This window comes from Natator depressus, chromosome 1 (assembly GCF_965152275.1).
Source record: "Natator depressus isolate rNatDep1 chromosome 1, rNatDep2.hap1, whole genome shotgun sequence".
NCBI classification, from domain to species: domain Eukaryota; kingdom Metazoa; phylum Chordata; order Testudines; family Cheloniidae; genus Natator; species Natator depressus.
The window spans coordinates 211,886,412-211,908,704 of record NC_134234.1 but is presented as its reverse complement, the minus strand read 5'-3'; the positions used below and the strand labels follow the sequence as shown (position 1 = coordinate 211,908,704).

The window sequence follows — 22,293 nt, the reverse complement described above, 5'->3', positions numbered from 1 at the left end:
ACAAGGGCTGGGTTCAGTATCTAGGGGTTCTGTTCCAATAACACAATGCAAAACTGGCTCAAGCCCCCATCCAGTGACCTGGGACAAATATATACCACCTCCCCTGAGCACCTCTAAGAGGCAATACTTCCCCTCTCCCAAGCACAGAGTCTAACTGTAGCAAAAGTCTTTTAATAACAGAGAGAAACAATGTGGCATTATGTTGGGGGAAACAACACTGTCATAAAAATAAAGGGAAGGGTAACCACCTTTCTGTATACAGTGCTATAAAATCCCTCCTGGACAGAGGCAAAATCCTTTCACCTGTAAAGGGTAAGAAGCTAAGGTAACCCCGCTGACACCTGACCCAAAATGGCCAATGAGGGGGCAAGATTCTTTCAGATCTGGAGGGGGGGGACAAAGGGTTTGGGCTGTCTGTGTGATACCTTTGCCAGGAACAGATCAAGGATGCAAGCCTTCCAACTCCTGTAAAGTTAGTAAGGAATCTAGCTAGAAAATGCATTAGATTTTCTTTTGGTTTTTTGACTTGTAAAATAAGCTGTGCTGGAGGAAATGTGTATTCCTGTTTTTGTGTCTTTTTGTAACTTAAGGTTTTGCCTAGAGGGATTCTCTATGTTTTGAATCTGATTACCCTGTAAAGTATTTACCATCCTAATTTTACAGAGGCAATAATCTTTTACCTTTTCTTTAAATAAAATTCTTTTAAGAACCTGATTGATTTTTCATTGTTCTTAAGATCCAAGGGTTTGGGTCTGTGTTCACCTGTACCAATTGGTGAGGATATTATTATCAAGCCTTCCCCACGAAAGGGGGTGTAGGGCTTGGGGGGATATTTTGGGGGAAAGACGTCTCCAAGTGGGCTCTTTCCCTGTTCTTTGTTTAAATCGCTTGGTGGTGGCAGCATACTGTTCAAGGCCAAGGAAAAGTTTGTACCTTGGGGAAGTTTTTAACCTAAGCTGGTAAGAATAAACTTAGAGGGTCTTTCATGCAGGTCCCCACATCTGTACCCTAGAGTTCAGAGTGGGGAAGGAATCTTGACAACCACCAACAGGATTCATAACACAAACCATGAGCAAAAACCCACCCCAAGCAAATTGGGCCATGTCCTTTCCCTTTGGTTCTTGAGTTCAGCAACCCAAAAGTCACCCAAAGTCCCAAAAGTCCAACAACCCAAAAGTCTCTGTCCTTGGTGAGTCCAGAGTTCAAAAGTTCATCCAAGAGTTTTAACCCCCCCCCCCCCCCCGCCTGTGTGGAAATGGGGAAGAGGAAGAGTAAAGGGGCACCTTACATGCTCCAATGGCCGACTGCCCTGCCTCTCCATGGGTTTCTGCTGTAGCCTTCACCACCAGCCGCTCCTCTCCACGCACTGCTCTCCGGTAACCGTAGTGCAACCCGTTCCCCCAGCTGCTCCTCTCCAATAGCCATCCTGCAAGCCGCTCACCAATATATCTTCAGGCCCCCTACTACTTAACAGTACTCAGTGATTTCAGCTCTTAGTAGAGGAGCCCCAGTGCTGGTACACTACTGGCCCAAAGTGAATTCAGCGCTGTAATCTGTAACCAGACTCCTATTAGAATCAAAACCAGCTCTCCTACTACTACACAGTGGAGAGAGAGAAGGTGGTGCATTTAGGGCTCTCAGAAGGGACCCATACCACAAGGTACAAATACCTACCCCCAGTCTTTTTCCATTTACTGAGTTTTGAACCCATGTCCCTTGCCTAGCAATTGCTACTTAGTTGATGGTGAATCCCTCCATCATAACAAAAAGCCAAGTACAGTTCCACTGTCCTTGATTCACATAATCGGGATAATAAAACTTTATTCTCCAATAACACAGAAACTGGGGATCCCACAGCAGCCAAAGTGACCATCTAGGTGGGGTGGGAGTGCCTATGCAAATGAGATCAGCCCCTGAAGTTCTTTTCCACAACCTGCCACAACTCACCACCAGATGTCAGCGTAGGGCTCATCCTGACTCTGTTTACACTTGGGTTAAAGAGCCCTTTGCTCTTAAATACAGGTTTTCGGCTGTGCACAGCCATAGGAGTGAGTGTCTCCTGTTCTGAAAGCTGCACAGTCCCCTATACTGTCTTGTTTTACTTGAAACCTTAACTGGAAAGACACATTTTATTATCTATGCCAGTCTAATGACAAAGATCCCCTAGAATGGGGGAGAAACTAGCCTGTCCTTTGCATCTGCAGATGGCCCTAGTGGTAGTGGAGTTCACTTGGTGCGGTTGTGTACGGGAGTGTAAGGATTTGAGGATACTTTAAAGGGGATATTCAGGTCCTGCACATCACAGGGCTTTGTGCAGATGTGGAAACAAGACAAGGGTGAATCCACCTGAAATTCTTCTACTTTCTTGGGGCGGGAGGACCAGTGCTGCAGGTGGTACCATAGCCTGGGAATTGCTGTACCAGCCATGGAGTGTTTTCAGTACTGCTTCACAGCCTTGGGTAGGGATCCCATCACGCCACTCCATGAGTACAACTCCCTGCACTTAGACTAGCTTCTCTTGCTTAGCATGGGAAGGAGGCCAGGACACCATGAGGGGGTGACAAGAGGCAGAGGTAGATGAGATAGGGCAAGGCATAATAAGATTATACAGTTACTCAGCAAAGGAGCTGGTGGTCTGCAAGCTTTGCACTAGATAACTCAGCTGGTACCCCTCAGTCCCGACCTACAGCCCTGTCCGTCCAGACAATAATGGTGGGGGATTGGGACAAAGGAAATAAGACTGAAACAATGAGACAATATTGGTCAGCATGAGCAGCAGAGGTTTCAGCACACGAGCGGCCCAACCATTGTCAAGATTTTTGTAGGCCTCATGTCAAAGGAGATCTTTATGGAGGTACTGCAAAGAGGAGGATGAGATAGCTTTGTGGATATTTACAGAGACCCCTCTATGTCTGCCTGTTATCTCTTGTCTTCTACTTAGATTGTAAGCTCTTTGCGGGCAGGGACCAACTTTTTGTTCTGTGTTTGTACAGTTCTTAGTACAATGGGGTCCTGGTCTATGGCTGGGGCTCCTAGATGCTGCCATGACACAAATAATAAATAAGAATAAAATAAGAGATTCCCAAACTCTCTGTGACTTGTAACGTGATAAATAACTAGTTTAAAGGTAGTTCCATGCCTCCAAAACTGAGAGCATATTGTAATACAAACATCCTTTAGTAATAATGAAATTTGAATAGGTTTCCTCATATTTTTCCACATGGCACTTTAATAACCCCTCAGGGCCTAGACGTACAAGGTGCTGTACACCTCTTTAGAGGTTCTGAGTGTCCAGTGGGAGCTTAGGGTACTCAGCACCTTGTTGCAACAGCCCCTAGACAGCTTGATATTTGCTTGATACTGATGCCCTGCCCCATACAGTCACATTTCTGAACTCTGGCTCCAGGGATCCCTTCTCTGCATTAGCCTCCTGTCTCTACTTCGCAGTGAGTATTCTGTAAGGTATTCTGTACACAGGGCACAAGAATCTCTAGCCATTCCAGACTTGCAGCTCAGTGGAGAGAGCTGTGCCATCCGCCCACACCCAGGCCCTGCCAGCTCCTTTACAGGATAGTCTGATAAGTAAATCGCGGTGGTTTTATGAAATCTTGTATGGGAACAAAAATGAGCTTATTCAATTTCCTCTTTTGGTTCTGTGAATCCCAGGGAAAGGAACATGAGTAAAGAGCCCTAGCCAGAGTCCTTGTGCTCCCATATAGCTGAGATCCCTTACTCGTAAATGACATTCAACTACATTTGACAACCAATTTTAAAGATGCCATTTCCTGTGTTACCCTCTGCCCTTACTTCCTTGATGCTGCATCACAGCTACCTTCTTTCCAGCTAAAGGGGAATGTGCATTAATGCTGCTTCAAACTGTTTACAGGGTCACCACAGAGAGATGCGAGACATTCCTTCCAGGAGTCAAATGCACCATTCCTGTGGCATTCCCAGCTGCTGCTGGCAGCAGTAGGAGCAACTTCAATTGGGAATCAAGACCAAGCCTCCATATGTTGGCACAGACCATTAGTATCTAAAATATCAGATCTGGCTTCTACAATATTCCTCATCCCCTGCTGGCTTGGGGCCACTGAAAACAAGAAACTGGCATGGGGACATTGAAACCAGCTCTCTAGCATGGCAGAACAGAGCACTAATTGCTACAACACTGAGTTTGGCTTCTGAAGCACTGCCAACAGCCCTTTGAACATGCCTGACAGTGCTGGCTAATCCCAACATACACAGACCAGACCGATCATGTTCCCTTTAACTCATAATTCCTCAGATACTGATGTCTGCCCTGGATCCTTTTCACTCTGAAACTATATCACAGTGCCATTGATCCACTGTAATATATCACTGCCCATGCCTAGAGCAGGAGTGGTACCATGTAAAGCCAAATCTGCTTCACTCCTGTCACTGACGTATTAATTATTTATGATATAGAACAAAGGAAGCCTAACAAAATATAAAAGGAGTACTTGTGGCACCTTAGAGACTAACCAATTTATTTGAGCATAAGCTTTCGTGAGCTACAGCTCACTTCATCGGTTGCATCCGATGAAGTGAGCTGTAGCTCACGAAAGCTTATGCTCAAATAAATTGGTTACTCTCTAAGGTGCCACAAGTACTCCTTTTCTTTTTTTGAATACAGACTGACACGGCTGTTACTCTGAAACCTAACAAAATATACTTCACCAGCTCTTCCTTGCTATCTTCAGAAATTGGGAGCCCCAAGTAAGGCAATAATCTGTTCTCTCCTGCCAAGATTTCCATGCATTAGAAAAGTGGTAACAGTCCTGTCCATGCTGCATCCATTTCTCTGAGCAAAGGGTGCTTTTGTTGCCTTCAAAAATGCATGCATTTAGAAATTGACCATTACAAATAAATGAAAAGAGGGAGGTAGAATGAAAGTTAGAACGCAACCCTATCTCCATAGATATTTGTATAATACAGGGTGGTGTGGGAGCAAAAGCTTTTTTTTGGAAATGATTTGGGACTGCCACATTATTTGTAAGTGGTCAAGTGAGTGCAAACAAGCACACTATCATCTTGTATTTTCTTTATGTTAGGGAAGTACTATTGAAGAAATGTTTAAGGATATTTTATTTTTCTTTATTGAGAACAGAGTGTAGCTCTCTGTTAAACTTTTTGCTTTTGTTACCATGAGATCAATTGTGCAGGGTTCAGAAGAAGCCAGCTAAATTTCTATTCAAAATGCCTCAAAAAGCTTTTCCGTAGATAAATATTTCACGATTGTGAAGGCTGATTTCTCAGGACTTGCTAGGACTAAAAGGAAGTGTTATGTGCCCCATGGGGAAGCTGGGAGTCTCCCAAAGGTATGACACTCCCATTAGCTCTACAAGGAGGTGAGACATCAGACTTTAAATCTGTTAGAGACAAGGTAGGCAAGGTAATATCTTGTATTGGACTATCTTCTGTTGGTGGAAGGTACAAGCTTTCAAGCTACAGAGTTTACACATGAGTAGCCCCACTGATTTCATGTCTTTATCCAGAAACCTCCCGAGAAGAAACCCCTGGAAAGGAAGCTCAGCAGGAAGGTTGGGAATTGTCTGAAGTATTGGGAGCAGCAACACCAGTGGGTCTGGGATAGATCGACAGATTAGATAAGATCTTCAGGGAGCTTTATGTTGGGTTGTGGAGTACATTGTCTAAGGTTAATGAACTTCATGGTTGTTGAAGGAGTCATGCTATTGGTATAAAGATTGATTGTTGAAGATAAAGGTACAATTACATTCTTATTCTGCAATTAAAAAAAAAAACCAACAAACAAAAACTCCTTTCTCCTTCAAAATATATTGAAAAGAATCACCACCGAAAAAACTGTGAAATAAAAAAAATCAAGATATATGAATAGCATTCTAAGGAACCACATGTTTCTATTGGTCTGATGTTTTGTCCTCCCTACATTTGCACTTGGGTGTCCTTGAACTCACTTGTCATATCTCGTCACTCTTGTTGAGTAATTTATTAGCAAGAAAGCACTCCATCAGCTGGTTGATTACAGAAAAAATCTTAAAATAAATTATATGCAAAATTAAAAAAATGGCAAATTCAACCAACTTTAGTAAAGTGAAAATGATGCTTTAATTTTAGGGAAAGAGTGGGAGTTATTGCTTGGATGCAATATTTTTTTATTCCACTGGGTGGCAGCTGAGCATATGTTTTAAATCAGGGACCATGTTTTCCCTGTTCAGATCAAGTGTTACAATTTTCTGTGCTGAGTTAAAACGTGCATAAATGAGAGCAGAATCAAGCCCATAGTTTCCTTATAGAAAGCAACTGACCACCCTATACATTTCCTATGCAGAATCTTGAAGAGGTTTTCACTAAGGGCTCAGAAATAATCTGTCTGCTGGAAGAGATTTTCCAGTATTTCCTGTTGCTGAGTGACATTTTCGACAGTTTGGTTTTGCTGAGTGAAGTTTGCCTGCTATCTGCTCACTGAATAAAAGAAGTGGAAAACTTACATTCAAACTAATATCACAGCAAAATGTGTCACTGTAAAATAAACTGCAGTTTTACAAATCCTTTAATTCAGATTCTTTCCAACAGTAAAAACAGAATCAATTAATAACCTGATAATGAATAGTGATTAGGAGAGAATTAGTAATGGGTTCTTGCTACAGGAGAATATGCATTTATTCTCCACTTAACATTTTGGGGATTCATAAGCATTTTCTCAACTACCTAGCAGTTGTCCTTATAAAGTGATATAACCTCATGAATAATAACAGGTCATTTCTACACGAAGAGTGCTTTACAGGTCTAGGAATACTGAGATACTATACCAGAAAAGCACTTCTAGAGTGGATGCGGCTATACTTGCGAGGGTTACCATATTTGAACATTCAAAAAAGAGGACACTCCACCGGGGGGTGGGGGTGGGGGTATTTGCACCAGTATCTACCAATTCGCCTTGTATTAATGTATTACTATACTGTTATATATGCTGTGCACTACATGTCGTCTATATTATGTGTATATATACATGTAAGAAAAAGTGATATGGCTCACCGCTCGCCTCTTCACCCTGCCCCGCTCGCCTACTCACCCCTCCTGCCACAGGTCCCCCTGGCTCCTAGGATCAGGGGCAGCCGAGGGGGTCTCCATGAGCTACGCCCGCCACAAGTGCGAGCTCCGCGGCTCCCGTTGGCCGGGAAAAGCCCCAGTGGGAGCTGCTGGAGCTGCAGAGTGGGGCTTGCAGGCGCCGGCAGCGCGCAGAGAGCCCTCTGCCCTCCCCCGACCCGACCCTAAGAGCCAGAGGGGCCTGCCGGGGAGTGAGGTGGGGAGTCCCGGCAGTGCTTACCTGGGGCAGCTCTCGGGAAGCATCCGGCAGGTCCCTCCGGCTCCTAGGGTTGGGTCGGGTCGGGGGTGGTGGAGGGCTCTCTGCCCGCTGCTGGCGCCTGCAAGCCCCGCCCCCGCAGCTCTGATTGGACAGGAGGGAGCTGGTGTAGCAGGCGGAGACCTCCTCCACCTCTGTGCCCAGGGGCCTCCCACACTGCAGGCTCCTGCTGGCGGGCGGGCACCGGGAGCTGCTCCAGGAAGCGCTGCCAGCCCTAGGACTTTGGTGCGCACGGTGAGGTGAGCAGTCCCCGATATTGGGACAAAGGGCATCCTGACCAATATGGCAAAATCCCGGACTTTTTTAGATATTTAAAAATTCCTCCCAGACGGCGATTTAAGAACCAAAAAGCCGGGAAAATACGGACGTATGGTGACCCTAATACTTGCAAAGCTGCCCTTTTACCAGGACAATGCAACCCCTGTTTTATGAACTAATGGGGATTGAAGTGTTCATAAAGTCCAAAAGTTCATGAAATTGAACATTTCAAAATTACAGGAAGTGTGGTACATAAGTTGCAGTACAGTGCACTGCATCACTCTTTTTCTCCTTCAAACCAGGACAAAGTGATTTCCAGGGCATTGAAGAATGTGAAGAGATGTCAACTCGTTCTTTGTCAACATCACTTTCCTTTTGTGACTATTTTCCCCATCAGGAAAAATGGCTCATATAACCGTTCATTCAGAAGATTGGTGTTTGTAAAATTGAGGTTCCACTGGATCGCTTATTCCAGCACCCCTCTCCTGAGCGACGAAAGCTGTGCTGGTTAAAGCACAGTTTTGCTGGTATAACTGCAACAGCTATACTAGAGGCTTTGGCCGCCATAGCTATGTTGGTTACAAATCATACCTCATCACACCCTCAATTGACATTCCTATGTGAGCTGAAGGAGACCTGGCCTGTAGTGTAGACCTGGCCCATAGTGTAGACCTGGCCTGTCTATTCACAAAAATGTGTGTGAATAAAGGTGGGTTTTTTTAATTATTCCGTTACTTCTAATCATTACTATTGTTCAATTCAATAGTGAACATGTAGAAAGTTTTCTGTTTAAATGACAATTTAAACCTCAGAGAAAGGACTAGAATTCTATGCATACCAACAAGTCTGTGAAGCATTTAGGTGCCAAATAATCAAGGCCTTTTTTCTATATAGGTCCTGAAGCTTTGGGAAGATTTTTATAAATAATTTTGTAGGTTCAGTAAACATAATGCTTATTGCCATTCTTTTGTTTCTAACTTTGGTAATTTAATTACATTCTATCTACTTACATTCTGGTGTATCTAGGTACTTATATGGCCCTTATTAATGTAATATCCAAGCATATCTCAAACATCAGTGAATTTGCCCTAGTAAGACTTTTTTGAGGCAAAGCACTATTATCCCCATTTTACTGACAGAAAAACTGAGGTGCAGGTGGATCGATTCTGATATCCTTATTCATACTGAGTACTCACTGATTACACTCATTGAAATTCATGGGAATACCTGTGGAGTAGGGTGCTGCTCACTATGAGTGGATCAGAATCTAGCCTTGTGAATATATGTGTATATAAAGTAACTGACAGTAGAGTTAGGTCCTTGTTGTCTTTCCCTGATGATACTTGCACTTACAATTGGCCCCCAAGAAGCCAGCTGTTCCCAGCAAAAGCAGACAGAGGATCCCCAGAATCACCACAATGAGCCACCCTGGAACAGGAGAATCTAAGTGAAAGGAAAGGGAAACAATGATACAGAAAGGCTTAGCCCCCATCCCGAAAACCCTGAATTAGACCAGAATTTATCTGGGTAGTTCCAGGGTTCTAAGGCCACCCAACCTTGGACTGAAAATCTGCTTAATATTAGCTGTCATTAATGGGACACTCAATAAAAATATCCAGACCAAGTATGGGTTCGGGTCATTTTAGGGACTCAAGTTGGCCAACATGCCTAGCAAAGGCATATTACATTAAAAAAGAAAAAAATAAAGCCAAGTGCATTCAGACCTGCTACTGCTGTGATTGTCACAAGCAAAGCTTCATAGGCATGCTAGATGAGGTTTGTCCACACACGGCCAAGCCCAGAACTTAGAGTCAGGAGCTTGTCACATACACTATCTGTGATACTGGTGTTTGCAAATTTTTCACTCCTCTCCTGCTCAAAAGCAGTGTGACGTTTCAGGGCAGAGAGGGTGGGCCATTCACTTGACTTTGCTGGGTGGCAGGAGAGACACATTAACCGATTAGTCTATGAAAAACTATCAACAACAAATGGGGAATATCAGGAATTTTCACTAAGGAGGGGTTATACCATAATACAATGCTCTGTAAAGAGCCAGAATATTGGGATGAACAGGCATAAACAACTGTATTTCTATGTTAAATCAAGTAATGGGGCATTCAGTTGTGTGTTTGTCTCTTAATTTCTTTTTCTGATATCTGGCCCTTTCTTTCTTTATACTTTCATTAAACTACCAGAACTGAGTTATCAAAAGCATCATTAATGTTCTTCTTATAGAAAAATCTAAAAGTTGTTCTAATGACAATGTTTCACTCTGCAAAACTCTGCTAATCTTCAGGGGCAACTAGTTATACCCAACTTACAAGAATGTTGGAGGCGACAGACAGGAGGAGACAGAGACCAAGATTTAAAACAAATAAGAGCCTAAAGTGAGACTCCTAAAACTGTATTTAGGAAGCTGCAAGATTTTCAAAAGACCTGAGCACCCAGCAGCTCCCATTGACCTGAGTGGAAGCTATTCGGTGCTTGGTATCTTTGAAAATCAACCAGGTGCTTAAATGAGAATTTAGAAGACCAAATATGTGCTCCTGTTTTTAAAAATCTTGGCAGTTTGCAAAACTGGGTCCAGGCTTGGACTTTGAACTCCCACCTCTCCAAAGTGTGAAGGCGCTGAGATCTGGGGTTCTGGTATGGGCCTGTTCAGTACATGAATATCCAAACAACATTCACTGAAACCTGCAGTAAGAAATCCCTCAAACAAGTAGAACTCTGCCAATATGTCCAATACAGTTTTATCCAACCTTTAATTTAAAATCCACTTGGTAGCCTCTTGGAGAGCTGCTAAAAACTGGTTTCACTGTATGTCATAATTCTGAGTTTATTTACTAAATAGTAACAGACCAGCTGTCAAGGTTCCTTCCCCACTCTGAACTCCAGGGTACAGATGTGGGGACCTGCATGAAAGACCCCCTAAGCTTATTTCTACCAGCTTAGGTTAAAACTTCCCCAAGGCACAAAGTCTTTCCCTTCGATTAGGTAGATGGCTGCCACCACCAAGTGTTTTAGACAAAGAACAGGGAAAGGACCACTTGGAGTCCTATCCCCCCAAAATATTCCCTCAAGCCCTTACACCCCTTTTCCTGGAGAAAGCTTGATAATAATATCCTCACCAATTGGTACAGGTGAACACAGACCCAAACACTTGGATCTTAAGAACAATGAAAAATCAATCTGGGTCTTAAAAGAAGAATTTTATTTAAAGAAAAGGTAAAAGATTATCGCCTCTGTAAAATCAGGATGGTAAATACTTTACAGAGTAATCAGATTCAAAACATAGAGAATCCCTCTAGGCAAAACCTTAAATTACAAAAAGACACAAAAACAGGAATATACATTCCCTCCAGCACAGCTTACTTTACAAGCCATTAAACGAAAGAAAATCTAACGCATTTTCTAGCTAGATTCCTTACTAACTTTACAAGAGTTGTAAGGCTTGCATTCTTGATCTGTTCCCGGCAAAAGCATCACACAGCCCAAACCCTTTGTTCCCCCCCCTTCCAGATTTGAAAGAATCTTGCCCCCTCATTGGTCATTTTGGGTCAGGTGCCAGCTGGGTTACCTTAGCTTCTTAACCCTTTATAGGTGAAAAGATTTTGCCTCTGTCCAGGAGGGATTTTATAGCACTGTATACAGAAAGGTGGTTACCCTTTCCTTTATATTTATGAGACCAGCACTCCAGAGTTTGGGATTCCATGGCTTCATTGCAAAGCTTCCAGAACATTACACCGAACTGGAGATACCTCACTCTGAGAATGATGTCAACAAATTAGTAATGTTCTTGTAACTGATAAGAAATAAAAGTAATGGTATGGCACCACAGCCAGCAGCAGCCCATGGCAGCAAGCCTTCGAGCAGGGGTTGACAGATTTGGGCTCGAGGGCTTCCACTACCACACTAAAAATAGCTGAGTAGACAGTGCTTTTATGTTGCAGCCTGGGCTGGAGGTTGGGCTCTGAAGTTCACCCCAATCCCTAGGCTTCAGAGTCTGGGCTCCAGCTTGGCCACAATGTCTATGCAGCTATTTTTAGCACCCTAGCATGAGCCTGTGAGCCCAAGTCTGTTGGACTCTGAAGGTTGCTGTTGTGGGCTGCGTAGACATACCCTAAGTGGCTTAGGAGCCCATATTCCACTGACTTTTAAAATTTCACACAAATTCTACACTTAAGATCTATAATCTCAAGAATTATGTGATACAGTTCAGAGGAGATGTCAGACTGTACACAGGCACTGACTTTCAGCTTTCCCCAGGGGTGATCCATCCCTGCTCCACCCCAAAGGCCTGCCCCCACTCCATCCCTTCCCCCCAAGGCCCCACACTTGCCCCACCTTTCCCCACACCTTTCCCCCTGCTCTGCCCCCTCCCTTGAGGGCCTGCCTCTGCCCTCCTTCCTGCTCCGCCCCTTTCCCCGAGCATGCCCCAAACTCGTTCTGCCTCTTCACACCCCAGCTCGGCGGGGCCCACCAAACAGCTGATTGGCAGGTGGCTGGTGGGTGCTGAACACCCACAATTTTTTTTTCTATGGGTGCTGCAGCCCCAGAGCACCCACAGACTATGCCTATGGGACAATGAAAAATATAATAATAGTATGTACAAAGCAAGGAGCTTATAAGTATGGTACCTTTGTTCCTAGTGTTTCTGCATCTTTATTTCCTCTGCTTCTCAGAAGGAGTGTGAAATTTCAGGTCCATATAGGCCACTTCCTGCTCACTCATTTCTGATATATTGTGGACTAAAAATTTTAGACTGCATACTGATGGGGTCAGATGTCAGAAAGATGACAAGTTTTTAAAATGCCATAGACTGACATTGATATATTTGTGACTGTGGTCACTTGAGGGGCTATACTGAGAATAATCAATCAAAGCAAACTGCAAAGAATAGGATAAACTATCCCCCAAACTGGTAGTTTATTCTATAATTAGATTATATTAGCCAAAATACAGTTTAAGCAATTCAGCCTTTGGCTCTCACCCAGACAGCCAAGTCTATATAGTCAGGATTACTTAAAACCTTATTCACCATATATAAAGTTCTACCAGTCCCAAGAGATCAGACACATTACCCACCAGGTTAATGCATATTGCAGATCTTACCCAAATACAGGTTTACAGCCAATTCTTATTAACTAAATCTAAGATTTATTTAAAAAGAAAAGAGTCACTGTGGTTAAAAGATCATTATACATACGGATATGAATAAAGGTTTGTGCCATAGCAAAGATGTGAGGCTGCTGATTTGCAAAAAGTATTTCTCGAACAGCGGTGGGCAACCTATGGCCCATGGGCTGCAGGCAGCCTGTCAGGGTAATCTGTTGGTGGGCCACCAGACAGTTTGCTTACATTTACACAGCTGCCCGCAGCTCCCAGTGGCCGTGGTTCACCATTCCCGGCTAATGGGAGCTGTGGGAAGCAGTGCGGGCCGCAGGGATGTGCTGGCTGCCGCTTCCCAAAGCTCCCATTGGCTGGGAACGGCGAACTGTGGCCACTGGGAGCTGCGGGCGGCCGTGAAAATGTAAACAAACTGTCTGGTGGCCCACCAGCGGATTACCCTGATGGGCCGCAGGTTGCCCACCACTGTTCTAGAATCAGTTCAATAGGTTATAGTCCAATAGTCAGTTTGTGTGCAGAGTTTGTTCAAATCCTTCCATGAGAATTTGCAGGAATAGTCCAGAGTAGACCTGGAGACCTCACTCTTGCAATTTAGATTTTCCCTGGCAAAGTTTAAGCAGATCTGAGATAGTAAGCATCAGGCCTAAAAGATCCTTTATAGCTGAAGTTCAGCTGATAAATCTCTTGGCATCAAATGATCACAGCAGGCATTCGTTGGTTGAAGAATAGGTAATGTACCTTGCTGCTTTGAAGTAAATCTCTGTTTCCTAGTTGCATTCCTTTGCATAAGGCAATTAGCCATTCAAACAGTTCATAGGTAGTTTACTGCAAACTTCAAAGAGAAATAAAGACAATGATATCGTCACATCACAAGTTCCATCTAAATGTTAATATCCCCTTTTGATCTCTGATTCAGTAGAATACAGTAATGAAATATTATATACCAGAACAGAAGTTTAGCATCTATAAGCTAATTAGATTGCGTGGAACTTCTAACAAGATATAGGTACACAGAAAATTAGTATCTACTTCTGATTCTTTAACAATACAGGCCTACATTTCAAGAACTCTAGTCTATTTAACATGGTTTGCCAACTGTCTACAAGGAATGGCCATGTTTACCATTTCAATGCTCTTCTAATACATCCTTAAAGGTTGCTTTTAGTTCAACCAGCCTGCTGGTGGTTTAACCCTCACTGGCTCAGTATCACAATATTTAAGTGTGAGATTCCAGATTACTAATGTCAAAGACTGTGTGATACAGTTCAGCGAAGATGTTCATCAATGGAGAACAAAATAATAATGAAATGGAATAAGGATCTTTGCAGCTGGCTTTATTACATTTTTTTTTTCTGCTGTAGACATTGCAGGTCTACAAAAGTCACTGTCTGCTCGCTCATTTCTGGTGGGTTATAGGATAGACATTTTAGACTTGGTTTTAGTGGATTAAAGTAAGTGATGGGATTTGATATGAAGCTGACAGTTGTAACTGAGAAGATAACAACAGGGAGATCAGATCAGACTGTGATGGGTCCAGAGGCAATGCTTGTTTTTCAGCAAGTATAAGTTAGTTTTGCATAAATCTCCCCCACATTTGCATGGAGGAATAATGAATTGCAGGGCTGGGGTTTCAATAAACTCTGTAAGAACACTTCCTGTTATTCAAAAGTAGGTATTGCCTTTGAGAAGATTGAGCTTCACAGCTGGTAGTCACAGGAAATTGGTAATACTCTAAAATACTCTAAACTGGGGAATTTTATGATGATGTTTTGGTTTGGTTTTCTTGTTGTACATACTGCCCACCCTCAAAAATATAATGCTGCATAGAACTGGTAATACTGTTAGTGATGAACACTATTCATTAAGACCTTAGCCCCTTGTTTAAGTTAATGAATTGCTTGAAAACGGATCCTGACTTTCTTCAAGTGTATTTCTTATTCATTAAGCATTTGCCAAATAGCCCGAAAGAATCATTGTCAGCCTATGAGTCATTCATGAACTCTTTGACTCAACTATTTGCTATTTATTTTTCATATTCTGTGGTTGGTCCCTTAAATTGCATGGTATTGTTTCTGATCTCAAATTGGATGACTACAACATTTTAAACAAGAGAATAACTAATGTATGGTGAATAAAAAGCAACGCATTTTTAGTAAGATTTTTCAAATAATTATTCATGATAAAATCTGTACGATTTTGGGGATTAATTAACATTTTCATGAATACTTGGATGTCATCCAAATACTCATGAATGATATTATGCTACAAATCAAAGCAAACTGCACTCAACACTTCTATTCACAAATATATTAATGGATCAGGTTTATTTTTAAAACTTAAGTTACAATGAGGAGAGGAACTTGATGACTGAGATTTTGTTTCATTTGCTGATAAAACAATGGATTCGCTCTATCAGTTTACATGGAGTCATGACATAATCCTAGAACAGTCTGGTGTGTAGGTCTCGGGGCATGCTGGCTTCAGAAAAATGTTGACAAACTGGATGGAGTTCAGAGAACAATACAAATGACTAAGGAGCAGGAGGGATTGACTTATGATGAGAAAATGTGAAAAGGGTGCAAATGCCAAGCAATATATTTAGGGTGGTTTTAGGGGAGGTATGTCTACACTGAAAATGCTACAGCTGCACCACTGTAGTGCTTCATCGTAGACACTCACTGCAGTTACAGGAGGGGCTCTCCCATCCCTGTAATTTATCCACCTCTTCAAGAGGTGGTAGCTAGGTTGACAGAAGAATTCTCCCATGGACCCAGTGCTGTGTATACTGGGGGTTAGGTCAACATAGCTACACATCTCAGGGATGTGGATTTTTCACACCCCTGAGAGATGTAGCTATGCCGGTATAAGTTTTTAGTGTAGATGAGCCTGAGGCATTGTTGTGCCAAGTCCTGTATTCCAAGTTGCCTAAGGAAACAAAAGTCTAACTCAGTTTGTAATATAAAATTGTTCATAATAGTCAATCAAAGTTGTAGGCAGAATGACCGGCACAAATTGGATTGACTACATTATAAGAGCTATGTTCAAGGTTCTTGGTAAAGTCATAGCTTGGCAAAAGAACAAACTAAAAGATTCCTGCAATGGGAGGAAATGTTTATCATTCAAATCACAAAATGTATTTGGCTGGTTAATGTTAATGAGATGAGGCTGTCACCCCTTTTTGGACACTGTTTATCTGGACATCACTAAACAGGAGCAACAGGACACACAGATTGGAAGTAGTGAGCTTTCCTAGGATGGCTTTCAGCCTCACCATCTCCTGAATCCCAGGATCCATCATGACACAGTTAGGCCTTTATTGTCGCCCTCCTGAGAGAGGTTCTTACCAGACTGGGCCAGAGACAGAGAGCCAGACATCTCCACCTCCACCAGCTCCAGCTAAAGCCCAAACGGCATTTGGGATATAAGACATGGGTTTCTGCTGTCTTCTGTTCCCTCACATGTCATTTTCCTTTCCCACTTTATTTCTGTTCTTTCCTAGATCCTTCTTTTTGCTTCTGTCTCATAGAAGTCTGGCTTAACCTGCACAGATAGCTCCACCTTGTGCAACACTGCTGTAAGCCTCACCTGAGAGGCAACTAAAAGCAACATCTTAAACAGTCCAACACTAGTAAAATCTTGCCGGCTCTTACGGTGGCCAACCAGACCATGTGCTGGGCCTGTGTAACTTCAGCAGCAAGGCTGCAAGTAAAAGTCAGCACTAGAGATAGAAACTGCATTTTCTCTCTTTGCTGTTCTTTATTCTCCCCTTCATGTATGTATGTCTTGTATTGTCTTAAAGAAAACAGGATTAGACTTTAACAAGCAACAGCTCCAGGCTACCTAAATTAACCTTTTCTCTTTTCCCTCAAAAGAACAGCTAATACAATCTTTCAATACAATCTAAAAAAAATACCCCCCAAAACCAAAAAACCTTGTCAAACAGGTTTTCCCTATAAAAATACACTGTACAGCTAAATGGAAAAAACCTGATATTGTTAAAATGAAAGACTTATTTAACATTTTACATTTCAAATGCTTTGACTGTTTTTTCCTTCTTTTTTCTGTGTCCTTAATAGAAGGTGAAAAAGACTTTTAATGATGATTGTTACAATGGGAGACATCAATGATAGCTTGACATGGACCACACTTAACCATTTAATGTGGTAACAGCGAACAAAGATTTTATTGACATCTTCTCTTGTTGGGCCTTAGACCCCGCCTTATCAACACAACGGTATCATTAGTTGTAATGGGATGAACTAGAGCAAAAGTAGAAATCTGGCTTAATATTAGCAAACTGATTCCTAATCGTGTGATCTGTTAGTGCATCTGAAGTTGTTGAAGCTCATTGTGTGAGTCATTCTGAAACCCTTGGTTAGGCAATGCAAGATGGACACAGATTTCAATGAAATTAAATACCATTCTGGAACTAGAACCCATAGGGGAAGTTACTATAAAACCAAATTGTTTTTATTACTGCATGATTGAACAGGATTAAACAAATCTAATTGAATCATATTTACAATGTAAAAATCCCAAATAAATATATTGACAGTATTCAAATATAAAATATGACTCAATAAAAATGAATTAGAGCAATATAAATTAACCAATTAAGCAGGCAATATATAATTATACTAGGACTAGGGCTCTGGTATTCTTAGATTGAGCCTACAGTCTCCCAAAGAAGGCCACCCTTGAAACCCAGAGCCTACTGCATCAAGGCATTTGAAAGGAAACAAGACCAGTCTCCCCAATCTTTCTTTATTAGTCTGGTTCTCTGGGCTTCCAGTCCCTAATTAGGCCTCTATGTCTTGGAAAATTACTCAGATATTTGATCTGTGTCCTCTGATTAGTCACTGCAGTTGCAACAGAAGCAGCTGGCCAACCAAGTTACTGGCAACTTTCCTTGTTTCTGTATGGTTATCTTCACCAGCACAGCAAGATCATCCAACAGTGACTCTTCCTTGACAGTAAGAAGCATCCACAAAACCTGAGCTGTCTCAGAGCTTCCAGCATCCCTTACTGCATCATTTACTGCAAAGCTTTTGATATGGTCTCCCATAGTATTCTTGCCAGCAAGTTAAAAATGTATGGATTGGATGAATGGACTATAAGGTGGATAGAAAGCTGGCTAGATTGTCGGGCTCAACAGGTAGTGATCAATGGTTCCATGTCTAGCTGGCAGCTGGTATCAAGTGGAGTGCCCCAGGGATCGGTCCTGGGGCTGGTTTAGATTAACATCTTTATTAATGATCTGGATGATGGGATGGATTGCACCCTCCGCAAATTTGCGGATGACACTAAGCTGGGGGGAGAGGTAGATAAGCTGGAGGGTAGGGATAGGGTCCCGAGTGACCTAGACAAATTGGAGGATTGGGCCAAAAGAAATCTGATGAGATTCAAAAAGGACAAGTGCAGAGTCCTGCACTTAGGATGGAAGAATCCCATGCACTGCTACAGCCTGGGGACTGACTGGCTAAGCAGCAGTTCTGTAGAAAAGGACCCGGGGATTACAATGGATGAGAAGCTAGATATGATTCAACAGTGTGCTCTTGTTGACAAGACGGCTAACAGCATATTGGGCTGCATTAGTAGGAGAATTGCCAGCAGATCGAGGGAAGTGATTATTCTCCTCTATTCAGCACTGGTGAGGCCACATCTGGAGTATTGCATCCAGGTTTGGTCCCCCCACTACAGAAAAGACATGGACAAATTGGAGAGAGTCCAATAGAGGGCAACGAAAATGATCAGGGGTCTGGGGCACATGACTTACGAGGAGAGGCTGAGGGACCTGGGCTTGTTTAGTCCGCAGAAGAGAAGAGTGAGGGGGAATTTGATCGGAGCCTTCAACTACCTGAAGCGGGGTTCGAAAGAGGATGGAGCTAGGCTGTTCTCAGTGGTGGCAGATGACAGAACAAGGAGCAATGGTCTCAAGTTGCAGTGGGGGAGGTCTAGGTTGGATATAAGGAAACACTATTTCACTAGGAGGGTGGTGAAGCACTGGAATGGGTTACCTAGGGAGGTGGTGGAATCTCCATCCTTAGAGGTTTTTAAGGCCCAGCTGTGTTAACAATGATTTTTGGATGTGTAGTCTTACAAATGAAGGTGATGAAATGTTTGTGTCATTTGCCGTATTACTTCCCATTTTTCTCCCTACACAGAAACTCATGAGGGTGGTAATCTATGGATAAAATGTCTCAGACACTTATTCCACAGATTTTGGATTGCTTTGCCAGATGCTTGCCAGGGAATAGGGATGAGAGGGGTCTGGAGAGAAGGAGAGAAAAGCACAAAACGACAAGATAAATTGGCTAACACAAAAACATAAAAACACAAAACATATGTGTAGCGTCCCCTCTCCAGCTGGTTACCTCCTTTAATGCCAATCCGCTTACAGGTCTGGTTCTTTTGGATCCCGCCACCCACTCAGCAGGGTGTATCTTCTTTCTTTTTTCCTATAAAATTATTTGGCGGTGCCTCCATCCCTCTTGCTCCTTCCTGGCAGGGTCACCAGGGCAGGTAGGGTGGAAAATTCTAACTACAGGGTAATCCCCACTTACTTGCCAGATAGTTGGAGGCTTCCAATAAATAACACAAACGCATACAACATATTCAACACAATAATTATATTAAACGGGAGACAAATACAACATAACAGGGTAAAACACTATTTTTAGGGTCACCGGTGCCCACACTGAAAATACCCGTGACTTGATGTAGCAAATGCAAGATTAGTGTCCCGTTGGTACGTGTACTTTGCTGGGGCCTTTGATGACCTATAACCACAAAATTATTCTTTGCGGTGGTTTAGCAGCGTGGCTGACTGGGTTCAGTACAGCCCAAAGGACTCACAAGTGGGAGAAGGTGGTAAATCCCTCCACAGGTGTAATATGCAGCAGGTTATAAAATCCTCAAACCCTTACTCCCTGGCTTGAGGACACAGTTCAGGGAGTAGGGGATCCCCAAAACAAATTCTCTAACTAACTAAAAGATGGTGCACTCACAAACTCCATGAATGATCTCCAGGTTCAAAGATGACTCTGGACTCCTCAGTCACTGCAGAGGGGCTGATCTCTGCTGGCAGGGATCCTCCTCAGGCAGGAATCAGGCTGGATTTCCTGGATTTCCCCTCACCAGAGAGGGGTGCAGGGCTCACAGTGTAGATTATACAACTACACTAACATCCAAACTGTAGCCTCCTAGCCCAGCCTCCAGTCACATACTCCGCAGGCAGCTTTCCTGGACTAGCAGGCAGGGCAGAGCTGACCCTGTGGTGACTGGTCTGCACTAGAGAGCTGGAAGGCGAACTCAGCAAACTCTACAAATTTTGGAATCATCAGTGGGGAAGGAAAAACCCAGCTGAGGGATCTGCTGTCAGGTCCCTAGAGGCCTGTTCTCAGGGGAAACCCTGCATGCAGGCCTGGGACTCACCAGCTTCCCACGCCGCCAGTCCCGCCCTTTTCCTGGCTGGCTCCAGACTGACTCCAAAATGCCTTCTCCCCTTTCTTCAACTCCCTGGGAGGGCCTCTCACTCCCTATTGGTTGCTGGGCAGACTCTGAGTCTGCCTTGCCTCCCCCTCCCTACCAGGGACAGTGTGCCTCTCCCGGAGCTGCCAGCAGATAGGGTCCCAGGAATCTATGTAATCTCCTTGGGGGTTACATATGTATAACAACTTAATTTATTACCAAGCATAGTAGGTCACAGTGAAAAAAGGCAATAATTATACACATCACACAACAAATAAAACTTAGCCAATTATAAATTCCACAGGGGGGTGTGCTGGGAGGTCCATCAATACCCATTATTATTATTATTTTATTTTTAAACAGGCACTCTATTTTACCATACCATAAAATAGTAACTACATTGTAGGGAGATTGGAAAGGAGCACATAGTCCACAAACATAGTATTTCTTAGCCTGTTAAGTGTATTATCCCCTAATCTGTAATCTTTTCAGTTTGCCAAACCAAACCCCAAGGTATTGGTAATACAGGTTGGTGCACTGTATGTTGTGGGTATTACTTTCGGAGAGCCACATGCCCTCCTCCCCATTTTAGTTTACAAGCAAATATTCAGTTTCCCTTCCTCATATTAAACAAACATATAGCTACCAGGAGAGAAAACTAACTGCTCCCACAAATAGTAAATTACCACACCAAAGAACTCAACAAACAATGCAATTGAGCAGGTGACTCTTGTTCTGTATTAACTTCATTCTATAGAAGGTGTTAGTGTAGGGGAAGGAGCAGGGCCGTCTTTAGGATTTATGGGGCCCTACACAGTATTATTAAACTGGTGCCCCTATGCCCAATGGCAGCCCGAGCTCGCAGCTCAGCGGGGGTAGGACGAGGCAGCAAAGGATAACGAGACGCCTGGCCTGCCTCATGGTGGCAGAGAGTCACAGTTCCCCGCAGAGACCCCCGTACCCTCTCCCTCACACAGAATGGACATGCAGAAGGTACATAATTAAAAGCACTAAACTTGGGAATAAAAAGTGTCAGTCACAGGTTTTTTGATATACCCTGAAGTTTGTCAGAGATTTATTTGCAAGAACTCTATAGTAAGGGCAAGTCAGGTGTCCTGCTGAATACAACATTAAATATTATGGAATACATGATGCAGCTTTTCTCTGTTTTACATTTTCTTAATCAGTATTTCTAAGCTGATTTTATCATTTAAATGTACTCCTAAGCCTTCATAAAGTAATCATTCCAGATAGCTACATATTTAACTCACTGAAACAAAGACATTATTTTAAATTAATCAGTCACAGAAGTTTAGTGTGTTCATAACAATGTTCATTGCTTTTAGAAAAAGGGAACACTAATTTACTTTGTGTGATCTCCATAACAATAGACATGTTTATGAAATTTCACCAACTTTAAAAAATATGTTTCCAAAGATTTTAGGGATAACAAATGATTTTATATCTTCCTAAGGTACTGATTTTCTGGAGGGTTTTCTTAAAACTAGTTCATCAGATAGTCCGAAGTAAAGAAAGGGAAACTCTTTGTCCAGCTATCTGGAAGGAAAGGGGTGTTGTCCCTTTAAGGGCTTTCTTCAATGGGGTGGGTGGGGAGAGAGGGGTTGAAGGGAGAAAGGGATGGACAGAAAGAACAGGAAGACTTTGGAAGCAAGTTTTTTTTACTATAGTACTTAAAATGTGTATTTTAGATAAGGGTGGTCTTTTGAAGGATTTATTTTAAAAACTATATGTCTGAAGATCCAAGCATTTAAGGCTAAAGATGATTGTGTGTCTAAAAATCTAAGCAAGAATTTTTTAGAGATGTGATTTTATAATCTTCACCAACCCACTAATGAAATATTTTTAAAGCACATTTTAAACTAAGGTCCTGTAGACTAACATGTTCTGAGTAAATATTACAGTATTGTCAGTAAATTCAGAAACTGACAGTATATACCTGAGGTTTGGCAAGTGCCTGTTAAAAGGCTTCATTACCCCTTGAATGGCTCTTTAACAGTTTCAATGTTGTGCTAATAGGTCTGGCAGGCTGGAGGTTTTTTCACTTTTAACTA

The 22,293-nt window shown here is 42.7% G+C and overlaps 1 protein-coding gene across 1 annotated transcript in view; it reads right to left on the bottom strand.

The window, feature by feature from the left end:
* The window catches only part of LOC141974825 (helix-loop-helix protein 2-like), a 29,714-nt gene extending 9,942 nt beyond the window's left edge, over positions 1 to 19,772 (bottom strand). Inside the window, exon 1 of the mRNA XM_074934831.1 lies at positions 19,759 to 19,772. The gene's annotated coding sequence lies outside the window, so the exon portion shown is untranslated. The remainder of the gene's footprint in view (positions 1 to 19,758) is intronic.
* Positions 19,773 to 22,293: the final 2,521 nt, after the last annotated feature.